Source organism: Cygnus atratus, chromosome 7 (genome assembly GCF_013377495.2).
Source record: "Cygnus atratus isolate AKBS03 ecotype Queensland, Australia chromosome 7, CAtr_DNAZoo_HiC_assembly, whole genome shotgun sequence".
Taxonomy (NCBI): Eukaryota; Metazoa; Chordata; class Aves; order Anseriformes; family Anatidae; genus Cygnus; species Cygnus atratus.
Window position 1 is genome coordinate 27,974,146 of NC_066368.1, and position 18,309 is coordinate 27,992,454.

At 39.6% G+C, this 18,309-nt stretch overlaps 1 long non-coding RNA gene across 1 annotated transcript in view; it reads right to left on the minus strand.

Moving 5' to 3' along the window:
• Window positions 1-7,800: 7,800 nt before the first annotated feature.
• Window positions 7,801-18,309, minus strand: part of LOC118246946 (uncharacterized) — a 105,617-nt gene continuing 95,108 nt past the window's right edge. The window contains exons 3-4 of the long non-coding RNA XR_007708580.1: window positions 8,029-8,173; window positions 7,801-7,873 (exon numbers count right to left, since the gene is read on the minus strand). This is a non-coding gene — a long non-coding RNA (uncharacterized LOC118246946). The remainder of the gene's footprint in view (window positions 7,874-8,028; window positions 8,174-18,309) is intronic.

Consider the following 18,309-nt stretch of genomic DNA (forward strand, 5'->3'; position numbering starts at 1 on the left):
AAACTAAGCCTTTCATTATGCTTGGACTTTGCTGCTGTCCCTATCAGCTATATTACTGTTAGTTTCAAACAGGTAATCTTTTTTTTTTTTTTAATAAAGGCTTTTTTTTTTTCTCCTGATTGATAATAAGAGACATGAGATTTTATGCCAGCAGGGAAAGTAGAACCCACCATAGCAGCAGGAAGATGCTACAGGTATTAGCCAAAGCTGCCACCTTCAGCTTGAGGAAGTGCAGCTGTTCTCCACCAGTGAAATGTCTAACTTCCTTCTGTTAGTATAACGGTGTATTTAATTATTTAATGTTCAGCTGAATCTTTAAATTGGCTTTGCAATAAGCAGCCCTCATTTACATTTTTATGATACAAAAGCTATATTATCATCAGAAGGTTTTGATTTTTATCCTGGTAACTTCATAAGGCGCCTTTTTTTTTTTTCTAAATGCTCTTCACATTTATTATTTTTAATACTTTCATTGCTAACATTTTCCTGGATGTTCAGGTTTAAATAATCAAATGATCATCTTAGAACCTAAGCCTTAGCATTTACTTATTTGATTGCTTCCCATTATGCTGAGCCCTGTTTCCAAACTATGTTCAGGCAAGGCCTTCACGTTTCAATTTTAGCACACTAATTCTTGACCCTTTTTTTTTTCTTTAACAAAGTTAAGACTTTGCTTTTTCCCGTGTTTTGTTTTAAATAACAGAGGTCCATAAAAGTATACCCTAGAGACGTAGCATAGTACTGTGAGAAAGAGTTTATTTTCTGACCTCTTTTTTGAACTCTATACCACAGAAAATAAAAAGCTCAGTCCCCAAAACTACTCACATTCCCCAAATTCTCCTTAAGGACAAGGGACTGCAGGACCTTCGTTACCTTCCTCGCTTTTCCTTTAGAAAGGCTGTCCCATCTTTTTTCCCTGTTTAGGCTTTCCCCAGCTGTCTCTGGAAGGAGACTATTCTCGGGACACAGCCAGCCACCGGGCAGCAGGGATGTGCCAGGACAGCACTCAGGTGCTGCTGGCCTGCTCGCAGGACGCCTTCCCCATGCAGCAGCCCAGCGCTGGGGCAGGCAGCTGGGTAAACACAGCAGGGCACAGCTAGAGGACAAGGGCAGATGTGAGGCTTGGAGCAGCATCTCAACGAGGTGGCAGGAGCAGGGATCACTGCCCAGGTACATTGCAGGCTGGTGCTTTGCCCGCGTGGAATCAGCATCTCCTCTCTCATTGCTCCCTTCTCAGAAACATACTGCTGGGACTAACCCCATTGGTTTGACTCGTACAGCTCACCTACGAGGTGTGCCTTTCTACAGTTCAAACCAGTGTTTTTGTGAAGACCTCAAGAACTGCTACCACTGAAGACCCGCCAAAAATACTTCTGATCTGCACAAAGATGCCCTCCCTGTGCCACTCTTTTTCCCTGCTTCTCCATAAGCCTCCCATGATTTTGCTTTTCTCATTAAAACAGCTCTTTTTTTTTTTTTTTTTTTCCCAGCTTGGAGTTCGGCTAGAAGTCTGCTGAAGGATATTCATTCACTGATGTTCTCCAAGAAAACTGACAGCATTTTTATTCCATCAGAACCGGCCACTTAGTTGATTATGCTACATAATGAGTGATAGACCGAGCCACATGCTGTAACTCGAATTCCCCAGTGACTCAACATCAAGTCCTTCAGCCTCTTTTCAGAGCTTATAGAAAAAACAACCCTAAAAGCTCCACTCCATCAAGGGTCCCTTTAGGCCAAGATGAAAAGCAGATTCACATTTATCAATCCTTGAACAAGAAAACTATCAATCACTGAAAATGCTTAATGCAAAACAGTGAAGAATGTTTGCTGAAGGCAAACAGTACTGAGCAGAGTTACTCAAGAATACAGAGTAAAGTCAAATACTGATTGTCTCTGCAGATATGCACAACCTATACATGACACAAAGACACACTGCCCTTTGCCTAAACAAATCAAGATCTATAAATCATGCTGACGCTCACCGCAGTTTAACTCTCTCACCTGAGAAATTAGTGTTCTGGCTGCTTATGACTTGGAGAGGTACAGCGGGGTAGTTTGCCCTTGCGAAATTTAAACGTTTCCAGGATATTTTTAGAAGACTGGTAAGATCAGCAAGCCTTGCCATGTTGCTGTAAGTAAGGAGTGATGACATATTGTTGCATGGTATGCAGTGTAATTGCTATTGCTGGAACAGAGAACTTGTGATTTTTGCCTTGCAAGCCAGCAAAGGCAGAACTAAGACTGCCTGTTTACACACCGCAACATATTTCTCTAGAAGAGTTTGCCATATTAAGTCTCACTAGCCAATTTTAATGAGATCAATTTGTACTGAAAAATGAACTAACAATACAAGGCAATTACTTCCCACTACGTGTATGCAAGTGAAACAACTTTAAGGAAGGGAACAGAGTTGGTCATATCTAACAAGGCTGTGCACAAAATGTAATCTCATTTGTTCTGGTGGGTTCCCAAGGTGTCTATTATAATGATAATTTTGGATTTCAGTTATTGCCTACATCCAAAGAAACTAGCCTTGTATTGACTATTCTGATTTCTCAGAACAGGAAACCCAACATATTGCTAAAATTAACGTAGTTTATGCTAATTGTCTGCGGACCTTCACTTGGAATTACATTCTCCAGTTTCTGCAGTATCATGAAAATCTTTGAAATGCATCCTAACTACAACGCTATTTTAAAGATCCCTTCTAATTCCCACAAGACATGGTGAAACCAAGCAAGTGACAACTCCAAGAGATATTTCATGAAAAGTAAGTATAATTATCATAGGGAATACATCAGAAAGGGTACTATTGTGAAACCAATTTAATTGGTCTCAAGAAACCCCACCAGGGTAACTGACTGATTTCAAGATTGGTGTGTTGTAATTCACTGACCTCAGTACCTAAGAAGGTATATCCAAACTTTGCTTGTAGCTCTCCTTACTGACCTATGACTTTCCCTGGTATCTAAAATCCAACATGACAACTTTTCTGCTGTTTGGTGAAATATGTAAAAACTTGGTGATTCTGACTTTCATCATTATATTTGGTCAAAATGAGCTAATAGGTATTTGGTATAGAACAATAAAAAACAGATCTGTTTGTATAAATCTAAAACATTCAAATATCACTGCAATTTTTGAAAGAATGACAACAGTTACATTCAAAACATGTTAGCATATACAAACGGATACATGTATGTGAATGCTTGCAAGCTCTCAGGAATGTTCCCAACAAATCATTGAAATAAGGCGATTCTTCCTTCATACTCAGATGCTCTCTGACCAGGCAGAAGAGTTTGCTCTCTGGCCTTGATGGTTTAGATCAATCCATCTCAGCAGATTGGGTTGGAGCAGTCTTACACACAGATGGGGCTGTTCTAACAGAAGCCAACAAGCTCTATTCTGAATGTACCACCAGCTAGCTGAGGATCATAACTACTCTGGTTCTTCTTACATTTCTATCATGACTTGAAATGGAGGTGCTTGTGTAGTGTCAAAGGCGGTGAGTCCTATGACTCCTGGGAAAATATAAGAACTTTCTTACCACCACTCGCTGTAACATCAGTAGAAACAGCTGAACAAGAAAAACATTTCCACATAAAGTTGATTTCTGGGTGTGTGCCCACCAACATTTATGTTGATTTTTCCCCTTGCATATGATTCACACACACACGCAAGCAAAGCACATCTCTCATTCTAGTACTGCATTCTGGGGCCAGCTCTCAACTACATTTTATTCATTCCAAATGAGCTACAAGCATAACTCAATGCAGCCACATGACAGCATGGTTTAAGAAGAGAAGCCTATAGCAGCTAGAACATGGGGAATTAGCTTAAAGTGAGAGCAGATGCATTTCTGGTCTAAAAATGGAAGCAAAGTAAGTGTGCATTATAATTGCTGGAGAAATATTTGTCAAGATACCCATTCATTCTCTCTCTGATTTTGGCAATGCGTCTACTGGAAATATTGCAAGAATAGCTTTTGTAGCATAACTTTCAACCAAGTCCAAATGGTTGCAACTGTCATGGAAAAAAATCTACTTGTAACTCTTCCTGCCTTATGTTTAGAAGAAAAGGAACTGAACAGGCATCTAGAATGACTGAAACTGAATATTGATGATTTGTGTAAATATAGAGAAGCAGGGAGAGAAAAATGCCACACAGTAGTGACTTGAATAATTTATTTTTCCTCATTACTCCCTCCCAACTAGGCCAACAGGACTACCAAAGGAATGCCTACCAGAAGCATTTGAAATTTCAGCTCCCTAGTGACTTGTACTGTTACATGGTTATGTAGTCGACTCATGTCAATCACTGCGGCTTCCTTAAAAGGCAGTGCCACTTCGTTCAGCATCTGTATGAAAAATTTCAGATTTGTTTCTTCTTTAAACAGCACCGTCTTGCACCCCCTCCTCTCTCTACAGTGTGGCAGCAGCTTCATGTAAGAGGTACAGTGTCAGTCACCCATCCTGACCAAAGCTATTTATAACTCGCAGCACTGTGCAAATATAAGTCAGATCCAGGGTATATCAAAGTAACCAAGGGAGACTCTTTTTAGGCTTCAGCACTGCATCATACATAAAACAGAGCCTCATTTGCTAAATCTGTGAAGTGAAAGAGTGAGGTCAGTACAAGGAAGAAAGGCAGAGAACAAGTATACACGGCCCTCAGGTTACTGAAAAGGAAAGGACAGGCACATAAACCCCTTGTACAAATGGGTCATTTAAAAACACAACTTCAGTTTGTCTTATGTTTGATAAGGTGGTGAAGGTGAAGATTTTAACCTGTCAAGAGTCCCTGGCCTTTAATCTGGGAGATAAGGAAATGCTTATCTCATTGTATATCTTGATGCTTTTGAACATGATCATCATTAGGTGCTCTGAAATTTTATTGCTCTTTGCTTAAACTGATAAACTGGCCAAATGTATAAACATAGAAAAAAGTAATCAAGGGAAATCTCTGATGAATATTGCATTTCATTACACCATTTTGTTCTCTCTGCATTTCATGAAATTCTGCATTTCATGAAAGAGTTGTTAGTGACCCCCTCACTATGCTTATGCAGTACATGCCAGGTTTCCCCCCCTGCATCCAGTGTGCATCACTATGGTTTGTATGCTTCAGGTCTAAGCTCCAGGTAAAATATTTGAATTCAGAATCAATTTCTATAACTATCTTATGGAATATAATTGAAAATGTGCATATATATAGTGAAAACATGATAACCATTGTAAGCAAACATCGTATTTGCCTTCATATAGTCACTTGATGCAATATAAGAATTAATTATGAAGGAGAGTTCATCACAGTGGACCTGCTTTGCCAGGTACTCTCACAGATGATGGATACGGAAGATATGTGGATGCTTGAACAGAACAGCAATGCAGAAAGGGAACTTGGCTTTGAATGTCTTGGTTGCTTAAGACTGACTTCAGCTGTTGCCATGATAGTGACTGCACAGGAATGCTTCATTGCTTTTTATTTCCTATTCAACCCAGGCTAAGGTTTGGAAAAAAAAAGTGCTTCAGAAACTACTGCTTTCAGTGCCTAGAAAGCCACTGCAGACATAGCTTTCCCTGCCTGCCTTCCTGCCACCCTTGTCTGCGGTAGCACAGTCTCCAGGTGGGCTCCTGCTTGGAAGCCCAGTGCTCCAAACGAAGGGGAACTCAGTGAGGCAGTGTGCCTCCCTACAAAGAGCTCAGCAGGAATTTCCAGAGCAACATATCCAGGGTCTTGACTGTGATATTGAGGACAAAGACTATATGGCCATAGTAAATGAGATAAAAAGTTTTGGGAACATTTCTGGTGCTAAGTTAGTATTAAATGGTAGCTACACATTTGCTGCTGCTCCTCTGTTGTCTCTTGTAAGGAACTAAGTAACCTAAGCAATATTTACTAGCACTGCCTGTTCAGCAGCAATATGACAAACTACAGCCATGATTTACAAGTATATTATCTCCAGGAAGCTAAAGAGTTACTTGTAAGTGATTCTTCCTTACAGCTCTGATGTTCTGAGGATGAGGAGAGCATACTTTACTTCAGCCATACTTTCTCCATTTACATCTCTGAGGCATGTCAAAAATATCCAGCATCCCTCCTGCCCCCTCTCCCTCCCCCCGATGATTTACAACTATTTTTTTTTCCAACTTTGTTAAATCTTAATTTCTGGCAGTTTTCACAAGCTGAACCTCAAAAGTTGTTCCATCCATGCAGTGACTTCATCTTAGAACAGCCAAGATAAACAGTTCTAGCCATTTCATAGCATTTCATGTATCTCTTGATAATTTCCAGATTCTCCTACACTTCTTATGAACCTGGTTAACAGGAGTATCATGCATTTTAGGGATTTGCTGTTGTTTCATTCAACAGTGTTCATGATATGATTTCCAATTTAAGATTTTCCAATTCTTATTAAAGCTGCAATGCCTCTGATTACACAGGACTAGACACACTCCTGAATTTGCTAAATTTAAGATCTACTCCAACCCTCAGTTAACATAAAGAAAAAGGCTTAAAGTGACATCATTTATTAGACCATTAATGAATATTATACTTCAGGAACCTTTTTCAAAATATGTAAGACCTATAGGAGTACAGGCTTGTTTAAAAGTAAAAGATTAAAATATCCATTTTGGTTACATGCCAGTAGCATGATAGTCCTTCATATATTAATGTATGCATTGAAAGAGAAGCAGGACAAATCTGTTTCATAAAACTGGGACAAATAAATAAATTTATTCAATAATGTTAATTATACTATGTATTTTTGCTAATATCAGAGGTCACCGTTTTCAGATGATGGAAATTAACCTAAACTCAACACTTGAAAGAAGAAAAAACAAGTCACTGATTTAGTCTCTTTGCATTAGGATTTAGAAGTCTGAGTTCAGGGTCCATTTTGAAAAACAGAAGAAAATCAAGGTAAAAATAATATCCTATTATGTTGTTCATGCTCTGAGAGTCTTTCTGAGACTTTGCTAAGCTTGAGAAGAGATGCTACCAGCTAAGCAGGACAAAAAAATTCAACTGATACTGAGCACATTAGTGTAATTAATGTATTCATAAAAGCTGATAGACACATTTCTAAAAATCTTTAAAACAGAAGTAATAATGGAGCTAGTCAGCAATTTACCACTGGCAATTAATCATTCTTGCAATATTCACAACATTCAGTTTTGTACTTGTTATTCGAGGAAATAATGATTAATTGATGAAATTTTAGCAAGTGCACTAATAGCAGGTGCTCCTAATTGCAAAGTCTCAGGGATAATTTGGTCTGAGCTACTTTCTGCTAATTTGTAAAGCATTAGTCATAACAGTCTAATTTTACTTTTAGAACATTTTTTTCCTATAGCCACTGTAATCTAATTAAGAATTTTAACTGGTTATTTGTATGGAGAACATTGCTGAATTGAAAAATGTGAGAGCCTGATTACCATAAAAGATTAAAGAAGAGGTCCTTAAAAATATGCCCCTACCAATTAAAAGCCCTAGCTAATTGCTTTCAGAGATAGCTCTGTTTGAAAGTGCTTTTGATAACGTTTATCCTAATCTCATACAGTTTGAAATCTAATCCTGTTGTTTGCATCCCCCATCTTTTCTAAACTGAAGTTTCCTTTTAACAGCAAGTAATTCTCAAAGAGGCTGAACAAAATCAGTTGAGAAAGCTGCATTCAGCTACCTGTTACCTATTTCTGCAGTTGCTCCACACCCAGAAGTCTCATTGACACAAATGAACTCAAGCTACTGAGCTAACAAGTATTAGCAAACAACTAGACAAACAAGTGCTTACTTACAACAGCTACAGCTGAACGACAATTTTTTACGCAGTTGGTCTTCAGGTGGATCAACTGTGTCTGATCTTGTTCTAAAAGAAAAACTCTTTACTTCCAAATTATTGGACAAACAATTTAATATTGTGTTTTTAAACAAACTGTGGTACATGCCAGAAATTACTTCATTTTCATATGTGCCATCTGAGAGGTATCTGAAACCACGCACCAATAGCACTGAGGTTCATACCCATGTGTAGGAACGTGATGGGAATTCACTCTGGCTCCTGCCTCCCCTTCTAAACCATCTTCCTTTCTCTAGTAGTCTCCATGCCTTAGATTCCTCTTTGTTCATCGTGTCAGGCAGTCCAAGGTCTGCTTCTTACCACATGGTACTTAAAGAGAGAAGTTAGGTTATAGCAAATGCAATTTGTATGCATGAAAATATGGCAAGGCAGGGTAAAACCAACCAGCAGAAGGATGATCATAATTGCTGACAGCATAAGCCAGCACAGTAAAGCCTCCCATGTCCAGGTGCCACAAGCTATGCGCACAGACCTCAGAGCCATGTGGGAGAACAGCAAAGGGAAGAACCATGGCACTCGGCATTCCTACAGCTTCACTGCAGCAGGGAGCTGAGCTTGACTTGTGGCTGAGGCCCAGGGACATCAGCCTCAGCACCCTGCTTCTCCTGCCCTGTGCAGCCAGCAGCCCCTGGGGCAGCACAGCCCTGCTGGCAGTGGTGGGCGATGCCCATGCCCAGACTGCCTACAAGCAGAGTTACATGCTGACTATGCAGAAAAATCCCTTGGTCATTGTGAATGGGGTAACCAGTCAAAATCAAAATACTCCTAGCAACAAGTCCTTTTTCATTGCCATTTTACAGAAAAGTAGCTCCACTTACAAATAATAAATTCTAATAACAACAAACCCTGTATCATTCTATATGAAGCAAGAAGATTTTCCACAAGGCATCTAAAGATAGGCTCCATTGCCTGGTGGATTTGAGAGACATTCAGGTCTCTTCCACAGTACTGGATTAGGTCTTATTTTCCCAAAACATGAACATGACCGGTCAGTTCAAACACACTTCAAAATACTTTTCTTTATATAGGTTATCTGACAGCTAGAAAGCCAAGCTTGGTGAGTGCTTTCTGCATTACTGGGCTTCCCGTTGGTGTATAAGCCAATCACACAACAAAAATGGAAGCAAGCCACAGCTAATTCCTCTCATCCCCAGTTCCTACAAACAGTAGAGAGGTAGGATGTGGTATTTGATTTAAAAGCAGCAGCAGCTGCCAAACAGATGTTCCTTCTGAGGCACGCAAAATGGTGCTATACATCTTTAACCAAAATGACAGTCCAAATCCACCAGCTAGTGGCTAAGCCATCTTCTTTTGCAAGGCTCTGGGAAGAGAGATGCATGCCAGACTAGGTTGTATTTAAGAATTGTTGAACCTTGTGACTAGCAAGGTAACTTCCCTTCAGGATCCTAAGGATCTTGCCTGTGTTTGCATTTACTCTATGATAAATAAAACTAAAGCCTGAGTATTGGCGGTTGACCGTAAAGAGTAGGTGAAAATTACAGGCTCTAGGAGCCCAGGTTTTGCTTTTGTAGACTAGCCCAATAAGTACCCTGGAGAAGAAGTACTTGAGCTTAATGCTTTTTTCCCTGCATCTTAGTTACCAAAATAGATACATACACAATACAGGTCCATTAGCATCTTTATCAACACTGCAAGTGGGCAAGAGAAGGAAAGTAGAGACTTACTTCCCTCAGTAGCTCTTTGAATTTTCTCTCCCTCTTCACACACACACTTCTCATACCACACCATTAAGGACTGGATCCCAAATTCCCTTGAATATAATTACTTATTGACACAGAACATCAAGTACTAACGCACATTGAGTTTCTCCTGTCTTTCACAGGGTTTGAAAATAATTGTCAACTTAGTGGCTGAAATACCAAAAGCAAGTGATTAACTTTTCCTTTTCTTTAAACGCCAATGTAAGCTCTAATTGCATTATTCTAAAACTGTTCTTACGCCATAAACATCTCTGTAGCATCCAAGTGCCTTCCGGTAGTGTACAAAGCAACCACGACTAACATCTGTCATGTGTCATTAGTACTCTCATCCCTCAAGGGAAGAACTATATGCAGTGAAGTGTTTTGTTTTGGTAGAAAAACAGAAGAAAAACTGTGCACAGCTACTTGTTTATCTTAGGGGAACCAAGATCAAAGAGATGTATTTTGCAGTTGGAGCAGGATATGGTGTCTGTGAGAGTCCCTAGCTCCTTGGGAACTTATTTCATGGTCTTACACTGCCCCCTTCGGAAAGTCTGAGCTGTGGCACAGGCCTGTATCTTGTATCTCATAAAAAAATTCCATTAAGTCTGAAGAGAAAGTTGCCAACCACAGAGCTGACAGCTGCCTTTTATGGGGCCTGGGCCTAGCCATGGGTGTCTGAAGAGAAGAGCCGAGGAGCTGAACGTGATTAAGTCCCAAACAGTATCGTAAGCATACTGGAGAAGACAGCCTTGATGTGCTCAGGGAGCTCCTAGAGGTGAGGAGACTCCTGTGTTCTCTGGAGATTTTGAGATGCACAAGGGATTACAGCAAAGCATTGCTGAGCTTCCTCACAATGGTGTCTCATCACAAGGCTGTTTATAAAGTTCTTGATAGCTAAAAGGATCCACTACCACCTTACTTGAGTTTAGCTTCCACATATTCTTCAACTATATGTCAACTATGCCATGCTGCAGTGACATGGTGTAGTATTAGGAGTGTTTGGTCTTATGTAGGAAAAGACGGACAGGTTATCAGTCACCTTCATAGTACAGCCCAGTCCTGTCCTCTGGAGGCAACAGCTGGACAAAACCTGGCACGGAAAAGAGTTTCCTCTAATTGGAGATGCAGCCTCTCACCAGTAGCCACCAAAAGGTCTCATACTAGCTAACTTGGTTACCCTGGGCCTTGGCCAGCACTCAGGGATGATCATCCCCACCATCTTACTAAAGCAGATTCAGCTTTACCTCTTGGCCCAAGTCCAAATTGTTCCAAGACCGTAATATGAAGCTTACATAATATGATCCCAAACTTGACCAGGAATATTTTATTAATAAGCGTTTGAAAACTGGTCATTGATTTAGCAACATAGGCTCAGCCTGCAGTATCACAGTTACATGTAACGTTGGCTTACAGGACTGTCCTTGAAAAGCTGGGGAGATGCAGCATTATCTATGACAAAAGGCAAAGCCACACACAGACTTTTTTTGTGCCTCTGACAGCTGCAGGAATTTCCTGGTCTACATCCCCTCTGAGCCAGAAAAAGGGATTGATTCATCAACCTGTTTTCAGTCCAATGCTTAGCTTCCTTCCTCGATGGCTTCAGACCAGCACACAACACTGCATTAAAACACTTTCAGTCCAGTAGATAGCATTATGATGCAGTAATACTTTGCCTGCCAAAGCTTCATGATGCACCTGCCTTTCCTTTGCTGGTTGCTTTGGTGGTGCACACTTGTCTAAAACAGGTCCCTGGGCAACACACATGAGCTAGCTCAGCCTGCCCTACTGGAACTGCTCAAAGCTGTTCACGTGCAAATACAAGAGATCCAAACTCCTTTAAAAGCTTGCCAATGAAGGCTAATGCAAGAAATCAAAACCAGACCCACTCAGAGCCATCAATAACATTCTTGGTGCAGCAGTATTATAGCAATAGCAGTTGCAAGTTTTTAAGGCAAATTATTTTGACTTGCATTTTCCATATTCTATGAAATGCCCCTCGATCTGCTTTACTGTGACATATCCTCTTACCAATTTTATTAGAGTACGATACATGGGTATGGTGACTAAATATTTTTAAATTTATATATATAATATATATAAAATATTCTCCTTTTGAAATGTGATATCCATGCAAATGAAGAGGTAATTAGCATGAAGAATAAGTACGGACAGGTGCATAATCTCCTCTCCCCAAACACACACACAGTTCTGGAAGTGACAGATTGAAGAGAAGAGGTCAGGTGGACTAATGAAGGAAACAAAAAAAAATGTTATTAAAGAGCCATTTATTTTACTGAGAAGGATGAGTTTGAGGGCCTGCAGATACCAGTGGAATAGCTAGTGGTAAAAAAAAAAATAAACCAAAAAAAAACCAACACGTGAGCTTGAAAAAACATCTCTGATAACACTGAGTCAGTAATCCTGTGATTTCTCTATTTCTTTTGGGTAACTGCCTTGAAATAGAAAACGAAGAGACAGCGACTCCAGATTAAGAGTAGGCAGAGCTTGTCTCTCTTTTTTTTCTTTTTTGACTTTACTTGATTCTTTGACTATTAGTGTATTTACCTACAGCATTATGCATCTGTGAGTTCAGTTCCCAAATGCCTCATTCTTTAAATGTTTATTTTTATAGCCTTGGTATACAGGACTTCAAAACCATGAATATTGCCAAGAATGGGTGGACAGCTCATCCACATCCTTCAGAGTGTGTAGTATGTCCCTTTAGGATACTGCATTATGTACTGCGTTTATGGCTAAATATATTATCCCATGCTTCAGTACTGACATCATCCTGAACAATGCTGCCCTCTTTCACTGCCTCCTACATCTGTAAATCTGCCCATTGACATCACCAATGCAGTTTCAGTTCTGCTTTATCTGAAATCTCACTCATGTCTTCCTCTTCTGATTTGTTAGGCTCACGTGCTGACTGTTGCTATAAGTTCAAGAATACACACCCAACCACCACGCTGGAAGACTGACACCTTAGTCATTTCAGGTGTCTAGCTCCAATTGTCTCACATCTTGCAAACAAACTCACATCTTGCTTTACAGATGCCTCTTTCAGCCTACCTCAAATTAGGAGCACCAAAATAGGCACAATTCATCAACAACTCACCTCTTATTACACACCAACACCATCTAATTTCTAGATTTGTTACCACAACATTCTCTGCTGACTTCTCAGAGCCTGTAGCAATAGCCAAGCCAGGAAGCTTACTCAGCTTTGCATCTTATTTTCAAATCACAGCCCTACTACTCTTTAATCCTGTGAATGGGTGACCTGCAGTAAAAAAACAGTTTGGGACACAGCTTCATTAAACACACTGTGCAAAATAAAGTGGTGTCACTTTACAGGGAGGAATGGGGAGGCATCAGTACACTGCTCTGAAATTAGATTCAGTGAAACTAGAAAGCTATTAACATGCAATGACAGAGCATGAGAATGTAAGTACTAGTGTAGTCTGCCTCAGATAATCCTACCAATGCAATAAACATTGATAACGAAAACAAAAAAATCTTTTTTGGTGGAAACTTCTCCATTCCAAAAATGTGTCATATTTGGGAGCTGTCAATTTCATTTGTGCATGCCAGTTCACAGACTTGTAGCTAATAATTGCCAAACATGCACAAGACAGTTAAGAAAAAAAAAAAAAACAAGCCAAAAAAAAAAGTTAATCAATACAATATATATTGAAAGCTTATGCAGAAACTGGACCAATCCAAAACTATTGAGCCACCCATCTACACCGCAATACCAGTATCTCAGAACATAGGCATCATTTACATGCATCAAGTTTCTTCAAAGTATGCCAAATCACAATTTATACATCATATGCTCATGGGCCATTCACTGTCACACTAGCACTACAGTTTTGGCATACTGATTTCAATTCCCAGTTCTGCACCACTGGTTCACTTTGTTCAGCACTCCTCTGCACCTACCTCATCTGAGTAAGCGTTACCCAACTGCTACACCAGCTGTAGCAATGCAGGGTCACAGAACCTAACATTCCTGGCCACAAAGATCAGGAGCCAGATCCTTGCTCCTTCTATGAATTAAAGATATATATTTTTTTCTGATTCTCAGGGTTGCAAAACTCTCTCCTACCAGGTTTAGGAATGTACTTGAAGAAGAGACCGAGATTTCACAATATTCAAGAAAAGTACTAAATATTTCCTGATTCACCACAGGAATGAAAAAATGGGCAATGTGCCTTCAGTTCATACAGTGCTATAAATCAGGAGCCTGAGCTTCTGGGCATTTTGGGCTGCGGTTCAAAATGATGTACCTTACTATATGATTTATATTAACTCTGTGCAATAAAGATAGTTTTGGACAGCTTAAGCAGGCCTCCTTTGTTCTTGCTCACCTTTTTCTCTGGTTCCTACCCTCTCAAACACACACAAAAGCCCACCCAAAACAAACAAAAAAACCAAACATGTAACTAGCTGTAATTAGAAAAGCACTTTTTTTCTGATGTAACTGTAACTATGGCCCATTTTTGTAGAACTCCGATTATGGCACTTTTCTATTTGGATTAAGACTGAGCTCTACATGTTAATAATTTATTTTAGAAATTTGTTTTCTCACTTGGCACAATAAAAATAAAAGCTTCTGTGGAAAAACACGTGAACATTAACCTCTCTCCTCCTTCTGTCAAAACTGTGTTGTCTGTCTTGGATGCTGAAATGGACTTTCAGGTTTCACTAACAGAATCTTACACCTCCTGTTCTAGAAGAGCCCCAGTTTTCTAACTCAATTGCAGCCAAAGAGAATCAATTGGTAGGATTTCTAAAACTATAAGACTTTGGGGTAAACTTTGACTTCTACAAAGTTAACGATGATTAAGTGAGTAGATCCCAGTCAAGTTTTCAAAACAGGGACTCCACAGCTCCCAGTCAGCAGAGGTACTGATAGTGTTAATCAGCCAAGATGTTTCAAAGAGCAGTAGACTACCTTCCCCCATTGACACTGTTAGCAGAAGCTGCAATATCTTTGTTTTCTAGTGGAAACTCCTGGATGTAACTTATTTTTTGCTCTAAAAACGAAACAACCAAAAAACCCAACCCACTAAAACTTTGTTCTTGTCCTCTGCCTATTTAGTATGGTGAATACTGTGATGTGATACACTCCTAAACTTTTCTCTGAAAAAATTTGAGGGTAAAGCTGCCATGTCAACACATGCCAGACCTATAGCAACAGACCCTACCTTTTATCCTCTCATTCACAACCTGCAGTGCCGTTACTAGCATACACTAGTATACACACATGGAAAAGTCAGCAGATAACTACAAAACTCAGTCCAAAACCTTTATTACTTCCTGTCAGAAGCTGAAGATTCTCCTGCCAAGTAAGATTTTGTTATTTCAAATACAGTTGTGTTTTGTTGTTTTTATCAGATTCAGCACATTCATAAGAACCAGTAGCCATTCACTGGGATCATTAGTGTGTTTTTTTTTTCTAAGCCAGCTTTTCTGTGCGACATTTCCCATCAGCAATACTCAGAATTGACATTTGACTTCAAGGCAGGTTAAAGACCATTAGGAACACACTGTGACATTGCTCAGTCTAAACTCCTGAAGATATTTGTACGTGCCTATTACACCTTATAAGCTCTTTTTGTCCAAGTCTCTCAAGTCATTATATATATGCCAGGACCAGCATAGACAGATGTCTCAAATAAAGGATGAGGGAAGTATAGTCAATGGGATAAAGCACTCAAGAGGAGGCAACAGATGACATTATTTATAAACAAGCTGCCATTGTTAGCCATACGGTGGGGGTGATCAGAAACAATCATCCATTTTTTGATATTGTCAGACAACTTGACAATATTGTTGTACTCAATAAAAAAAAAAAAGTCAAATCTCTGCGGGTATCAGACAGGTATTAATAACTTATGGGTAAACATCACAGAAAAAATTCTGGCACTCAACCTCTCTTTTTGCCAGGAAAGCAAATGATTGAGCAGATGGTTTGTTCAGAAATTGCAGCCTTTGGGAAGAAGCTTGTTTGTAAAATTGAATATATTTTGTAATCAACAAAGATGTGGCAATTCTTGCCCTTAGGAAGTTTTTTTCTGATTACAGGAAGACAGGAGAGACAGTGCCGTATTTCAGTTCAAAGAGTACGGCTAGTCGTACTTCTTTCTCTTTTACTTATCAGGTCTGTAGCAGTCAAATGCAACAGAAGAACATAATTAAGCATCTTGACAGCTTTATGGAAGCCTTGCTCTCAGACAAAGACCCGTGTCATTATATTTCTGCTGCAGTGATGATGAATCTGATTAGCAGATTGCGACTGAGTTTTTTCGTGGAGGGGACAGTTGTCTCCTTTATATGCTCCCCCTGCCTTTGTCTGCATTCATGCAATAATTTCCCAGCCTGCCAACCTGCATTCCGCAGTACAGTCCAGACTTCTGGTCCTTCCCAAAATGAAGAGAGACTAAACAGCCAGCTTAACAAATAAGCTTACAGAAATATTAAAGAGTTTCGTAGGCAACATCGGGACTATTTTCTTCATCAAACCCTGAACAAATATCAGCATACAGACAACGTATATACAAATATGCATACCTATGTATATGAACATACTCAGATACACACACACACGCAGATCATCACTGGACCCCAATATTCTCATGGAGGAAAGTGTCTCATTAGGACAATTGCCTACTGTTCTGAGTCATGATGGCAAAGGTCTACACACAACTTTAATCTCATAGGAAAAAATAAATAATCAAAGACTATATATAAGGCCCAGATGTGCAGTATCCTTCCAAGATTCCCCCAGGGAGATGCAGCCTGGCTTTGCGAAAGATTTCTATTCCATCAGACCTGATTTCTGATTTACCCAGCGCTAACATCACAGTGAATTTTACATTCAGCAACTTTTTACATTCAGCAACTGCTGAAAACTCTTTTGCTTGTGGTTCAAGTTTATCAGAAGCATATGACTGCTTTTAGCAAGACACCATGCCCAGAGGAATCGAGCTGCAGTGAGGCACTGGGTGTAGCAGCTTGTCCTCAAACCTGTTAGCTCCAGCTCTGTGCCATACTTACCTTCATAGAAATCCCAGTGGGTTCACATCAGGGACAAATAACTTGCTCGTAAGATACTATGCACATGTACCCACAGTGTAAACAAAAGCAGTGCTACTAGCTTACAAACTTACCTTGGCTGGCTATCTTACAAAGCCCAAGATATTTTGCCGTTGTGCCTAGTGTCCCATCTGGGAAAGAGGCTGATCTTTTTCACTAGCAGTGCCCTCACCAGAAACATCTGCCCAGCCACCATTTTTCCTGTGGGGTCATCACACGACTCATACACTAGGAAGCAGGAAAGAGAATGACTAGAAAGACCTTTCAAAGGACTCATAGCCAAAAATAGAAGGAAAATGTTCCTCTTTACTGATGATGAACAACATAGCTTTTCAGTGTTTGTAACTTCAGCTGCCCCACTTGAACCAAGGATGAAATAATTACTGCAGAAGAGAATTTCTTCTACTCTTCCTTGAAATATGCAGTACTGCAGAACTCCCATGAGTTCAGAAATAAAACCCAGACCATGGGAAGAATAACAAATCCTGGTAAAATATATGAAACTTTCTTTTCTTTTAGTCCTCCAAGAAAAAAATGGTCCTTCCAGAAGGCTTTTTCCTGAACCATAAAACCAACAGAAGAGATGTATCAACTGTAAAGAGCTACAATCTACTCATATGCTTTCCCCTACTTTCAAACAGGGGGGAAAAAAAGAAAAAAATAAATCTCATTGTGCCATATTTTGAGGTCTGCAAAGCTTTGATGTCAAAGAACTGGAGTTCTGCCAGCACCATCTGATGCTGTGGCAGGCGACCTAATGTCCACTGCAGACTTGTGCCCACAGTAAATGACAATGCTATGTAATAAATGGTTTCACCTTTCTTTCTAGAAGTCTGGATTTTCAGTCCAGAATGCTCTTTTACAGGCCTCCTTTCCTCTGAACAGAGGCAGGATGGTTTCCTAAATTGGAGAGTAAGCAAAACATTCTTTAAAAGGAGAAAAGAAAAAGGAGTACAAGATACGGGTTTATAAGAAAGAAGAAAAGGAGTTTATGATGTTCATGGAGCCACAAACTTGAAAATTAGATGAAAGGAAACCAGAGATACTCTTGTGATTACCAAAACTGAGATCACTAGTTCTTTGTGAGTGAATTATGATTTCTGTACCTGGATGACAGGTACAGAAAGACTTCCCCACCACAATCTGTAAAGCTGCATTGGTTTTTATCAAGTAGCTCCTGTTGAGCCTATCTACTTGATGAACATTCTTATCAACTGGCAAATATAAATGACTTATGGGGATAATATTTCAATATATAATGACATTGCTTTATCTTGGATTCTTTTAAGATCTAGGTTATTAAATATTAAATATCAAAGCTGTAAATTATTGTAGCAGCTTTATACAACTAAATTAAATTCAAACAAAACCTAATTTCCTTAATCATTGACTGTAATCCTCCAGGAACATATGCTATTAACTCAGCTACAAATGGCATAGAAATTGTATGAATTCAGTTAAGTTATTTTATATCAAATTCTAATCCGGGGCAGAGTCCTCAGTAAATCTCCTGCAGGGATTTTAATGCTTCTGCAATCATATTGGCTCTTTACTGGAGAGCTAATCTTTTGGTATTGTTTTTTCACTCCTTTATCCGTTTCCTTCACACCCTTACTAATCTAGCTAGTACCTTCTATC